The sequence below is a fragment of the Pleurodeles waltl genome, chromosome 10, assembly GCF_031143425.1.
Source record: "Pleurodeles waltl isolate 20211129_DDA chromosome 10, aPleWal1.hap1.20221129, whole genome shotgun sequence".
Lineage (NCBI taxonomy): Eukaryota > Metazoa > Chordata > Amphibia > Caudata > Salamandridae > Pleurodeles > Pleurodeles waltl.
The window spans coordinates 712,509,403-712,523,131 of NC_090449.1; the positions used below are offsets into that span (position 1 = coordinate 712,509,403).

Below are 13,729 nucleotides of genomic sequence, written 5' to 3' on the forward strand. Positions count from 1 at the left end.
TGCAAACATGCAGAGATAAATCCCCTACTGAAGAAGACCCACCGGACCTGAAAAGCTATAGGCCGATCTCACTGCTTCCTTTTCCATCCAAGGTAATTGAGAAATCAATCAACACACAGCTCAAAGACTTCATTGAGACCAACCACACCCACGACCCCTGCCAGTCCGGATTCAGGAGCAACCACAGCACTGAAACTGCATTCCTAGCAGCCAAAGAAGATATCTGCTCTCTACTGGACCAAGGCAAGACAGCAGTCCTCATCCTCCTCAACCTCTCCGCTGCATTCAACACTGTTTCCCATACCACCTTGTGCATCAGACCACATGATGCCGGAATCCACAGCAAAGCCCTTGAGTGGATCAGATCCTTCCTTACCAGCCGAACCCAGAGAGTCAGACTCCCACCCTTCACCTCGATGCCAACAGAAACCAGATGCGGAGTGCCCCAGGGATCCTCCCTGAGCCCCACATTCTTCAACCTCTACATGACCCCGCTCACCAAAATCGTCAGACACAATGGGCTCAACATAGTCTTATACGTCGACGACACACAGCTCATCATTCTCTCCCTCACCGGCAAACCATCAACAACCAAAGAGAACTTTCGAACAGTATGAAGGCAGTCGCTGACTGGATGACAGACTGCTGTCTCGAGCTCAACTCAAACAAAATGGAGATCCTCATACTGGGCTCCACCACCACTGCATGGGAAGACTCCTGGTGGGCTAGAGCCCTTGAATTGCCCCCTCTCCTACAGACAGTGCACACAACCTCGGCATCATACTCGACTTGTCACTTTCCATGACTCACCAAGTCAAAACCGTCTCATCCACATGTTTCCACACTCCCCGCCTACTCTGGAAGATCTTCTAGTGGATACCCACTTTCGCAAGAAGGACAGTCACCCATGCGCTCATCAGCAGTAAACCTGACTACAGCAATGCTCCCTATGCCGGAATCAACAAGAAACTCCAAACTAGACTTCAGAGAATACAGAACGCCATAGCCAGACTGATTTTAGACATCCCCTGACACAGCCACATCTCCGCCCACCTAAGAGACTTACACTGGCTTCCCATCAACAAACGCAACACTTTCAAGCCTGCACACACATTCAATGTCCTTCACAACATCGGACCTGCCTACCTCAACCACCACCTCTCCTATACACCCTCCACACAACTCTGCTGTGCACAACTGGCCCTCGCTACCATCCCCAGGATCAGGAAGAACACAGCAGGAGAAAGATCCTTCTCCTACCTCAAAACGCAGGCCTGGAACACTATGCCACTCGATCTCAGGCAGTCCCTCTCGCTTTCTCAGTTCAGGAAGGACCTCAAGACCTAGCCATTCGACTGACCCACGTCTCCCAGCTACCGCCTTGAGATCCCCCCGGGTGATAAGCCGCACTTTATAATTAGCTGATTGATTGATTGAATTAATTTAAGTCAACTGGGGATAAAGCAGCAGTAAATTAGCAATAAATGCATAACCAGCGTTCTACATGTGTGAGAGAAGTTCAGCTAAATGCCATTCTTCAGTGTGTGCCTTTCCATTGTCGGCACTGGATTCAGTAGGAAAGGCGGCAAGCACGTCATTAAGTCAGACAGCAGGGTCAAGCAGGCTTAATCCACTGACCTTGCACAGCAGATCGGGAAATTAGAAACCAGCGTGCTACAGCCAAACACTGGCGTCAAGGTGAAATTAATACCCAGTCAGAGAAAAAATGATTAAGTGAAGGAAAATTGAGATAAGAGACAATACAACACAGATGAATTTCAATCTTGACAAGAAGTATTTTTTTTTTTTTTGATAAAATAAATTATACTCAGAAGTATTAATTAGAATAAAGGCTACATTAGAAAGCAGAGCATGTTCAAAATTCCACTTAGCTTTTTTCAAGTAGAGAAATGGTCACATATCTCAACTTTGAATTCACTGTGGTTTTCAGTTCAGTTTAGGGCTTCCATATGCCGGTCTCATAAACTAAGGCGTGAGTCCATCTACGCCCCTTTTGAGATCAAAAGGTACGGAGTTTGTAAATATTAAATCTACACTTTCCTATATGCATTAACCTTCCAATATTTTTGTACCACAATTTTTTGTCCTCAATATTCATGCACTGCAATATTCTGGGGGTTGATATTCAGTAGTACAATCACAGCATTAGATCCACAGAATGCAAACTTTGTATGAAAAAATAGTTAACACTAAAACAAACCAGTAATGCTGTAGATGTGCTATGTAGCCTTTATTGACAGTCCTGTGAGGTTTCCCATAGAGACAGCCCGACGGTGGTGGCCATTCAAAGTGACCAGGGTCAACAGAGCATGGCTCTGACATCTATGGAACATCCAAAGGGCACCCCTCTCGGCCACAGCAGCTACTATCTTCTCTATCGATACTATGCATAGACTGACAGTGATAGTAGCGCATTTTATAGTTCTTTTTACTTGCACTGCTGTGGGAGGGATCTGCTTATTAATTCCCCCATGTGAAGGTTTTATTTAGTCACCCATCGCTGCAATACTTGGCCTTTATCATTTCTAGAAAAGGTGTGAGTGTTATCTGCATGTGAATGGCATCTATGTGTTTCTCTTTGCAGCCTTGGAAGGGTGAAAGCTACAGTCCAATGAACTCCATGCGTGTGGTGCATAACATGGAGCTCTCCTCAGAACAAGTGTAATTCTTTGGAACATGCCCTTACCACATGCATATCTCCTGCTTTGGAGCAGCAGGGGTATCACCTGCTAGAGTGAACCTCAGCTCACCTCCTTTCTCTCTATATGTAAAACTGTATTGCAACCAGTAGATTCTAAGATGGCACATTGTATGTTAACCTGTCCCTTTCCAAGGCTGCAGTAACATTCAGGGCGCCAGTTTCTTGGTCTGCGCCTCCTGCCTAGTGAACACCAGTGGTAAGTCCCTCCGCCACCACGACTCAGCGAGGAAGTGCCAATTATTACCCACAGTGGACTCCTTTTATTTGGGTAGTGAAGTCTTTTTTTTAGAACCACATTTTAGAATTGCATCAATCTAGGTCTAGAGCAAGACAAAGCATGAAAAAAATACATGCACAGGATTACAGATAGCCTTGAAAAGTATCTGACAGGGCAAACCGTGCATGTTTGTGGTCCTTGACCTATCTGGTTTGATTGATACTATAGACTACAACATAATTTTACATACCTCATGTGAAAGAACCATCAAAGCTACGATATTAAAATGGACGAATCCATACAGGGTTAAAGAAAGCAGTACATTAAATCTAGTAAATCTAGTTGCTCCCTTTGGACTCTGGGTGAGATCTTCTCCAATGTAGGTATTGACTTCTGCTGATGGTTGTACATTAGATAATAGAGGAAAATAATACAGCTCAGCAAAACATTGTCGCCTAGATATTAACTGCAAAACTATTGAAAAGATCTTATATAGTTAGGTATATATTTGTTATTCTTAACTCCACATTTAATTATTTTGATGCAATATGTATAAATTACATATATGTGGATGTAATCATAGCAAAACTATATTTACTTATATATACTTAACTTCATAATATTTTTGCAATCACTCTTTAGTATAGGCTCTGGTGGCATAATACATAGAGTCAGGCAACATATTACAGCTGGACTACCTAAAACGAGTATGCCCCTCTCAAAGCTGTTCTTCATTTTGTTGCCAGGCTAATTAACTATTCAATACAAACTGATTAGGATAATTCCCACTGTAACCTTCAACAACAGCCGTTCACTTGAAGAACACTCTCTATATAAGTAAGATTGTATCACATACAAATCCTTGAAATAAGGGTTGATGTATAAAGACTTATGTGCAAATTAGGGTGTGCAATTTACACACTGATTGTTTTGGGAAATAGGTGCAAGGTGCAATGTGACAGATGTATTAAAAGGTCATATTGCAAATTGTACCCTTACAGGGGTCTGCAAAACAATCCGCCTAAGGAATAAAGTAGGCAGGTTGCAATTTGCAAATCCCCGTAAATAGCTACAAATGCAGGAATGGTGGATCATACCATCATTCTTTAATTTGCTTTCCTAAACATGAAACATTTTTATTTCAAAAGCAGACAGTGTCTATTAAATGAAGAGGGGCTGCCTTACGTGTTTTCCGTTTGGGAACACATTGGGGGAGTATGCCAAATATAAAATTATATTGTAAAGCTATGGGAGCAGAGACCAGAGTTTTGGTGTGAGATGTACCTGGGCTCCCTTAATTCCCAAATAGTTTTACCACTAAATGATAAACTAGTTTCTGGGAAGACGGCTTGGTTAATTATTGGCAGCCTGGTTAAAGAAAGGCCTTTCTGAGAGAAATGTAGCACACGCCACAACTAAGTAAAAGGATTGTTGGTTAAACCGACTTGTCTTTGTTTTTTGGATCACAAATTATACTTGCTCTCATCTTGTACTACACTCCACTATAAAGATAGTGCCCTATACCCCCCTGTAGAATCCAACTAGAAATGTAGTACAGCTTCAACTTTAACTAAAGCAAGTTCCTTATTCTCTCTGAAAAGTGTTAGCCAGTGACAGGCGTGGTTTGGTGAAGGAAATCATATGCCCAGGAACTTTAATTACTAAAGCACACAGGCCAGCTACACATAGACTAGGAAGGAAGAATTTTGTCAGAACATGCAGTGGTTTGGAACAGTGTTGACAAACGGGGCATTCCCCGATCCTAGACATTAAGCCTGATTATGCCAATAGTCAAAAAAGCAAACTACCCATTCTAGAAACTACTGAATGACTTTCCTTTTAGACATCATTGGTAACTGTGTAATAATTATATATTTTCTTTTTTAAGTATTTCCCTTTTGAATAATATATGTTTATTTATTAGGGTATATTTTTATATGTAAATGCCCATTCATTTAATTAGCCACTGCAATTTGATAATTCCGTTTGCTTGAATATATGCTTTTTAAATCTATGTATGGGTGAATTGTTTTCCAACTAAGCAATTGTTATCAAATAAAGAAAAAAGCATTTTAGAGATATATAGCATTACTTTTCACTAGCTGTTTTTGCACAATGAGTAAAGTTTCAGTCTATAAGTAAGTGAAGTTTAGAAGTGCTTTAGTAATAATTGTTTATTTGAAAACATTCAACAACGTTCAGACAGGATATATAAAATACAACAGAGCATTATAAGACAGAGAATAATTTTACATCAGGGATTCAAGATGGAGTGTTATACCGAGCCATAAACATCTTTTCTTGCTAATGTTTACGGGTAAGGCACATCAAAACCTTCACTCTGCTTACCTACCGGCTTGCAAACACAGATGCAGCTGCTCTTTCAGTGCTGAACATTTGTTCCATTGTTTAGAAAAGTTATATGGGTGTAAACCATCTATGAAACACAATGTAGACCCTTTTTATGCTATGATTAGCTAGTTAGCCAAGACAAGGGAGCATTTTGGAGATACTGACATAAAGAAGCATTATGGTATATAATCCTGTATTAAAATACTTTCAAAATTGTAGCTCCTGGCAAGTAGTATTGCCACTATTTTGTTCATTTTTACTGTAGTTGCAATTTCATATTGAATGCCCTATGATATGATTTTGATTTTAATAAATCTTGAAAATGCATTCCCAGTTTCCTAGTGGTCTTGAGTGCACCTATTAATGATAAAAGAGGGTGTGGGTTTTCGCTAACTATGCCTGTGAGATTTCACAGATTGATTGTTACGTAGAACGCACCTCACTTAGGTAATGCTCATTGGGTTGCAGGTTGGTTGCAGTCCATCAGGTTTACTGCCTCAAGTTGGCATATTGACTAATTCTTCGTATCAGGTGGTCTAGAAATCCCATTTCTGGACTGTGTTCTATAAAGTAATCCAGAAGACATATCAATTTATTTTCTTGGGACATTTTACTTTGCTTAGGGGAAAGAATGAGTATACCGGAAAAATGTAACTCAGAGATCAAAATGAATTCACACCAGTATCCTTCATGACAGTAAACTGATAAGCCCTGGAAGTTATTGAGAAATATTTAAATAAGACAAATACATTTCTGCATAATTTATTGACCAATCCAACACCTTCAACAATGCTAATAGACCTAACTTCTGCCATAAAATATAGCACTGGTATATCTCCAACAGTTATTGACTTTGCTGATTTAGTTACATCGTAGAATACGAGAGTTGATCCAACTAAATATTAATAATGACTATGTGAAAATAGAAGTCTGCAATGGTTTGAAAGAGTTGCATCTTGGGTTCTATTTTCTCTTTATGTTATAGAACTCCATGAGTACACAATCAAAATCGTTCTTTCATATCAAAATTACAACAAAAAGATATATTATTTATAATGTATGCAGCAAATATAGTTATTATGTTCGACTACAGTCATGTACCAGAGGAAACTTATGGTACTTATAAAGGACAACAAATTGCTTAGTAATATAAATAAATGTAATACCATGTTTTAACCCAGAACACTTGGCTGTAATGGGAAACCTGGTTTACATATCCATATCATAACCTAGTTTCAGTGGTTAAAGAATACAGTTGTTTTGGGACCACTTCAAACAATCAATAGTGCATAAAAACTATGCTCAGCAACAAGTAGCCAGGGGAACATTGATTGGAGAAGTTCTGCCAAGCTTCTTCCCCAGCACTAGCAAGAAAACCTGGAAACCTTAAAATGGTTTACAAATCAAAACTTCTCTGATTATTATTATGTTGGTCAGAGTGCCTTCATTTGGGCTCTGAAAGCCTTCTTTGGAATTAAACCTTCTTGGCAATGAGAAGAGTACCAATAGAGGCAATCAACCCTTAAACTAGGATGTTCAGCATTGAATCAAAAAAGTATTTACAGATTATCAAGACTTGGTATAATGAATGCAACACATCTAAGAATGATTTGACAAACTGTATATGCTTAGAACTAGATTCAGATCTTGGATTTTTCTTACATTTTTCAATTTGTGCAAATGCTGTTCATTATTTTTAGTGGACTGAAGAATTAATGAATAGTCGGTGCACCATAGCAGAAAATGAAAGTTTCAATCAGGACAGCAGCCCTTTTGTTAAGCTTCAATTCTGATTCGTCACACTGCAAGTTGAACAAAAGAAATACATCAATGACTTAAAATGTGGCATTTAGGACATGAAATTTTATTTACCTGTCACAATGGTAAATCATGTTAGGTGCTTCTTTTTTAATGTAAAATGAGTGGGCCTTAACAACCACCTAATCTAGGCGCACAATATGGAATCCCTTGTAAAAATCAAATCTATCATTTTTGTCAGCCAGACGTACAACATGTCACATAATACTATGTATGTGCTCACTTTAAAACTGATCATCAGAGTGGACGTAGTCTGTTCACAATGGCAATGATAGCATTAGCCCAATAAATTGGTCTAACCATAACTCCTATCCATGGGGGATGGATTGGAGAATGCTAACTAGCCTACCTCACCGTAACCCTGCTCCCACAGCCTGCTTCCACCAGACCAAACAGCTTCTGTCATGCCCACAGCCGAGCGCTGCACAACCTCACAGTCTGGGACAGGATGGGCACACCAAATACATCTCTATTTGAGAGCAGCATCACAGCTATTGACACATCGTTCCAACCGAAACCACAGACATAACGAGGTAAGTGATACAAGTGAAAGAGTGGATCACTAGTGATAGCATTAAAACACAAACTGCGCCATCACAACACGCAATAATACGCAAGCACAGGGAAAGTGTCTTACACACTAGTACTATCTGATAAATTATCAAGAACCTTGCTCTCTTAAACAATGGCCTTGGTTCATTGTTGAATGATCGGAACTCCAAAACTGAATCGCAGTGGGGGCGGCCATATTACCATAGCAGATGCTGCCGGCTAGTAATTCAAAGCATAAAACTGAATTGCCACCCACTGGGTGCTCTTACAGGGATGATTTACATTGAACAGTGAAATCACTAACCAATGACAGGAACAAATCCAGGACACCACTGAAGGACCGCACTTTCATGGAAGACACCACAGGAATAGTACAGAATGAGCCAACTCCACAATTGCTGCCCCAGCCGCAGCAACAGCTGATACCAGGGTATAGACCAGCAGCAGGACCTCCATTAGTACCTGCCCCGGCTTCAGTGAGTCAAGCTCTGGGAGTTACTGCTCCGCGGGGTTTGGGACCAGGTCAGACACCAGCTGCCATATCATTACCAATTACTGTCGGTCAGCCGGTGCCATTGAATACGCAAGGTAAGCCTGGTGTGTGTGATCAGGGTGTAATGACCCAAGATGCAATAAGAGGAGGGTCCATAGGAACTCCCCAGTCAATGGCTCCGGGAGAGCAATCAGTTGAAGGACCAAGGTCCTTGTTAGACCTTAGCCCGGTTGAAGCACCTTTGGAGGCAATGAGACAGGCAGGGCTAGGTGCGCTAACCCCACAGACAATAAGTACGAATGCTTCACAGTCGCCAATGACGCATGCAGGGAATATTTTGCTGCAAGGTTTTACGGTGCAACAATTAAATGAGTGGCTAGAAAAGACTTATGCTTCACAGAAGACTGCAATAACTGCGGAGAAGTCAGAAATGTCAGAGAAAGATGAGTACCTGAACTTTGTGAGACTGGGTGTGGAAGCTGCTGAACTAGTGGAAGGGACAATAGGGGTAAACAGATTAGAGTCATACACAGAAGCGGAGTTAAGGTATCTGTGCCCCAACATTACTAAAGAAGTGGGCAAGGTGCATCAGAGGTTGGCGAACCTGGCAGACAAATACAATATTGACATTGAGAATACTAAACATTTGAAAAGAAGTTACAGACTAGACTTTGACTCTAAAGATTTTGATCACATGCGGTCAGCTGGAATAAAAGCGCATCTTAAAGAAATATTGCAAAGTGCGCAGATCTGGGGAGTCTTAGAAAAGTGGGAAGGCAGATGGGCAAAGAAGAGAGATAAGGAGAAAAGTGGCAGTCCGGGATCAAGTCCGACTAAAGCCTCACCAGACACTGGGACAGTAAAGATACTACTGATGAAAGAAACAGCTGGAGAGGTTCTAGTTCATGTACTGTGGACTAGAGGAGACATCTTGTCATTCACAAATGATTATCCCAGGCTGAGGGAGAAGCCGATAGAGTGGTATCAGCAGACAGACCGGTTTGTGAAGCTTGCGAAGTGTCTCTGAGAAGGCTTGAATACCTTGTTCGAGATTATTGCTCCACCCGACTTATGGCTTGAGTGAAAGAGAGGTGTAGACTGGCCGACACAGGAGCCGTCAAGGGATAAGGTGACTGGAGCACAATCTGAGGAGGTGATGAAGTACTGTCATAAAGTGATTGAGTTTTTGAAACAGAAGGTGTTGCCGAAAGTGACTGATTGGCAGAAAATCGACCGGACCTCACAGGAGGTTAAAGAGTCAATCCATGCTTACTATGAGAGGTTATTGAAAGCATTTAAACATTACAGTGGCACTGAGACTATTGAGCTGAAAGACATGAACCATCTTGTGTTCAGATTTGTTGAAGGGCTGAGACCAGAGGTTAGCCAGATGATTAAGAATCATTTGATCTGTTGGCAAGCAAAACCAATTGATGAGGTGTTGCAGTATGCGAAATACTGTAGTGACAAGATTGAGCTGAAGCAGAGAAAGTTGAAGGAGAAAGTGATGGTGATGCAGATAAGGGCAGCACAGGCAGGTATGCAGGGAAACGGAATCCAGCAGATGGTACAGCAGCAACCGCAAGGGAATAGTGTGTTTCAGGTGCAACTGAGAGGCCGAGGTCGAGGTTTTGTGAATCGCAGTCCAGATTTGAACACTGTTGTGGTCCGAAATGATGGACAGGGGATGAAGAAGATGTCGCCATGTCACGCGTGGGGGGGGGGGGGGGGGCGTGGGGCATTGGAAGCGGGAATGCCCGAATACGGTGCATGATGGTGTCATTCAACAAAGCACTGATGTTGGTACATTTCAAAATGCTAGGGGTCCACAATTGAGAGGTCAAAATTAAAACTTCCAGCATAACATGGTTCAGATGCAGGGGTTACAGCCCATGGAGCAAATGCAAATGCCGCGTGTTCAACCAGCCCAAATGCAGCAAGTACAACAGCAGGTTCCCATGGTACCTAGACAGCAAATGCAATTACCTTTAGCTCCAATGGGACAGCAACAGGTGATTCTTCCTCAGCAGGTCACAGGTCAAGTAGTGAGCCATAATAATACTGTGCAGCAGTTCCCATTACGTGGTGAAGATGGAATGAATGATTAATGGTTGGATGACAGTTCAGACAGTGAGGAGTGCAGGCTTGCAGCGTCCCTAGAAGTAGATCAAAGGGGACCGTATGTAGAGGGAAAGGTGATGGGACACAACGTTTCATTCTTGGTTGATACCGGAGCTACACGCTCTACAGTCAGAAGTGCAGAGGTTCCGAAATTGCCACTTTCAGGCAGTACCATAAGAGTGGTAGGAGTAGCAAACCAGTATCTGACAAATCCGATTACTGATCCGGTTCAGGTTGAGATTGGAAACTTCCAGGGACTGCATAAGTTTGTAGTCTGCGATTCGAGTCCTGTGTCCCTACTGGGAAGAGACTTACTGTGCAAAACGAAATGTTCGATTACCTGATCTAATGATGGAATTGAAGTACAGATAAACAGTGATGAAGAGGGGGATGATGGGCAACTTACAGAATCAGAAACGGAGGCCGCGAATGAGGATTACCCTTTGATAACCTTAGTCCCCATGCTTACAGTGACTGACTTACCAGCTGAGATGACAGAGAAAGTGTGGGACTTGACAGGAAAGGAAGTGGGGCTGATAAAAGGAGTGGAACCAGTTAAGGTACAGGTAAAGCCAAATGCAGTGTTTCCTCAGGTGCCGCAGTACCAAAAAGGCACAAGATGTACTTATCCAAGAGTCACAGATAATTGCGGATTTTGTAAAGCAGGGAGTTCTAAAGGAGGTATTGAGCAACCCATGTAATTCACCAATAATGGGCCTGAAAAATCCTTGTGGGAAGGTTCGAATTGTGCAGGATTTGAGAAAAATAAACGAGATTGTGGTAAAATGTTGCCCCATAGTGCCGAACCCAGCAGTGATCATGTTCCAGGTTCCATGTGATGCAGAATGGTTCACAGTGGTGGACTTGTCACAAGCATTCTTTTCGGTGCCTCTCCATGAGGACAGCCAATTTTTATTCAGTTTCAAATTCCTGGACAAGGTGTACAGTTGGTGCAGAATTCCTCAAGGGTTTTCTGAGTCACCTTCCATTTTCAATCAGATACTGAAGAAGGATTTGGAATCATTAGAACTGCCTTTTAGTTTAACTCTAGTGCAGTACATTGACGACTTGCTGATTGCGTCCAGAACAAAAGATGACTGCAGGTATGACACAATTGCCTTACTGAACCATTTGGGAAAGAACGGACATAAAGTGTCCCCGAAGAAGTTGCAGTATTGCCAGAAAGGGTGAAATACTTGGGACATTTGATTGAGAAAGGGTCCAGGAGAATATCAAAAGAAAGGGTAACAGCCATACTGCAGATGAACCCCCCGACAACTAAGAGAGATGTCAGAATGTTTTTGGGAATGGTGGGTTACTGTCATCAGTGGATTCCCAACTTTTCGATTATCTCGAAGCCATTGATAAAACTGACAGGCAAGGAAACTAAGGATGACCCGTATACCATAACTCTGTCCAAGGAAGAGCTTGAGTCATTCATGGAATTGAGGGAGTGCATGTGCAGGGCACCAGCTTTAGGTATGCCTGATTACACAAAGCCTTTTCTACTGTTTTGTCATGAAATTGATGCTTGTTCTTTGTCTGTCTTGACACAGGTCCATAGAGGTGCAAACCGTCCTGTAGGGTATTTTTCAGCTACCTTGGACCCCGTCGCAGCAGCCTTACCGCGTTCTTTGCGCGCAGTTGTAGCAGTTGGTCAGATCCTCACACAGTGTGAAGGCATAGTGATGGGACATCCCCTAACAGTAATGGTTCCGCATTCAGTTGAAATTCTGTTGACCCGAACTAAAACCCAGCACATGACAAATGCCCGACTTACCCGATATGAGACAATTATTCTGGGGTCACCTAATGTCTCCTTAAAGAAATGTACTGTATGGAACCCGGCAACTCTACTTCCTGTTGAAAATACTGAGATTAATAATGAAGAGGAAGTGGAGCATGACTGTCTTGAGGTAACAGAACTATGTACCAAACCCCGACCTGACGTTCAAGATACGCAGTTAAAAGAAAATGACTGCATTATGTTTGTTGATGGATCCTGTTTGAGAGACTCAGTTGGAATACTGAGAGCTGGTTATGCAGTGTGTACAATAGCTGGCATTATAGAAGCTTCCTGGCTCGAAAGAGTGTATTCGCACAAGTGGCAGAATTAATTGCCCTTACTAAGGCATGCCACGCAGCTGAAAATCTGAAAGTCACTATCTATACTGACAGCAGGTATGGATTTGGAATTGTACATGATTTTGGCCAATTGTGGTCACAGACAGGTTTCATGACCTCTTCTGGTTCTCCAGTGAAAAATGGCGAAGAGATTAAAGATTTGTTACATGCGATTCAGTTACCTCTTGAAATTGCCGTGGTGAAATGCAATGCTCACGTTAAGTCACAAGACTTTGTGTCAATGGGAAACGGCTATGCAGATCAAGTCGCAAGGTTTTGCGCATTGAACTGTATATCGTTCAAGGATCAGTGGGAATTGTTACTGCAAACTGAAAATGAAACATGTTTGAATTTTGCATTGAGAGTAGTTGATACTTTAGACGAGCTAAAATCACTGCAGGGCCGTGCGAGCAGGGAGGAAAAACGTTCCTGGCAGAGAATGCAATGCATACGAAGAGCTGACGACTTGTGGGTCTCAGAGGAGGGGAAACTGGTTTTGCCAAACATTCTTTTGTCACAGTTTGCTAGGCTTTATCATGGGCAGGCACATCTTGGGAGAGATGCAATGATCAGATTGTTCAAAATTGACTGGTTTAACCCGAAATTCAGACAAGCCGCAGAAGTTACTTGTCACAGGTGCATCATCTGTCAACAGATGAATGCCGGAAAAGGGACTGTGGTAACCTTCAGCCACATAGGGAGAGCTGGAGGTCCATTTAGCAAGATGCAAATGGATTTTATTGAAATGCCAATGTGTGGAGGATTGAAGTAAGTGTTGGTGATTGTGTGTGTTTTCAGCCACTGGATTGAAGCTTACCCCACACGTAGGAATGACAGTCTAACAGTTGCAAAGCTATTGCTTAGAGAGCTAATATCCAGGTTCAGTTTTCCGTCTCTTTAGAATCAGATAGGGGCAGACACTTCGACAATAAGGTGATTAAGCTCTTGTGTGCTGCATTAGACATTGAACAGAAGCTGCATTGTAGCTACCGCCCTGAAGCATCAGGACTAGTAGAACAGATGAATGGTACCTTGAAGTCGAGAATGGCAAAAATGTGCGCAGCTACCAATATGAAATGGCCAGATGCATTGCCCTTAGTGCTGATGTCAATGAGAAATACACCTGATAAGAAGACAGGACTATCAGCCCATGAAATCCTCATGGGCAGAGCTATGAGGCTACCCGCAGTACCCATCAAATGCTCTTGTGAATATCACAGATGATATAGTGTTGGACTACTGCAAAGGTTTGGCTGATGTGGTTCCCTCTTTTTCCCACCAGGTGGAAGCCAACAAATTGCCACCGATCAGTGATCCAGGTCACACCCTG

General features: G+C 42.2%; 1 protein-coding gene across 1 annotated transcript in view; it reads right to left on the minus strand.

The window, feature by feature from the left end:
- Positions 1-13,729, minus strand: part of CCNY (cyclin Y) — a 457,171-nt gene that overhangs the window by 284,638 nt on the left and 158,804 nt on the right. The gene's annotated exons all lie outside the window — the stretch shown is intronic.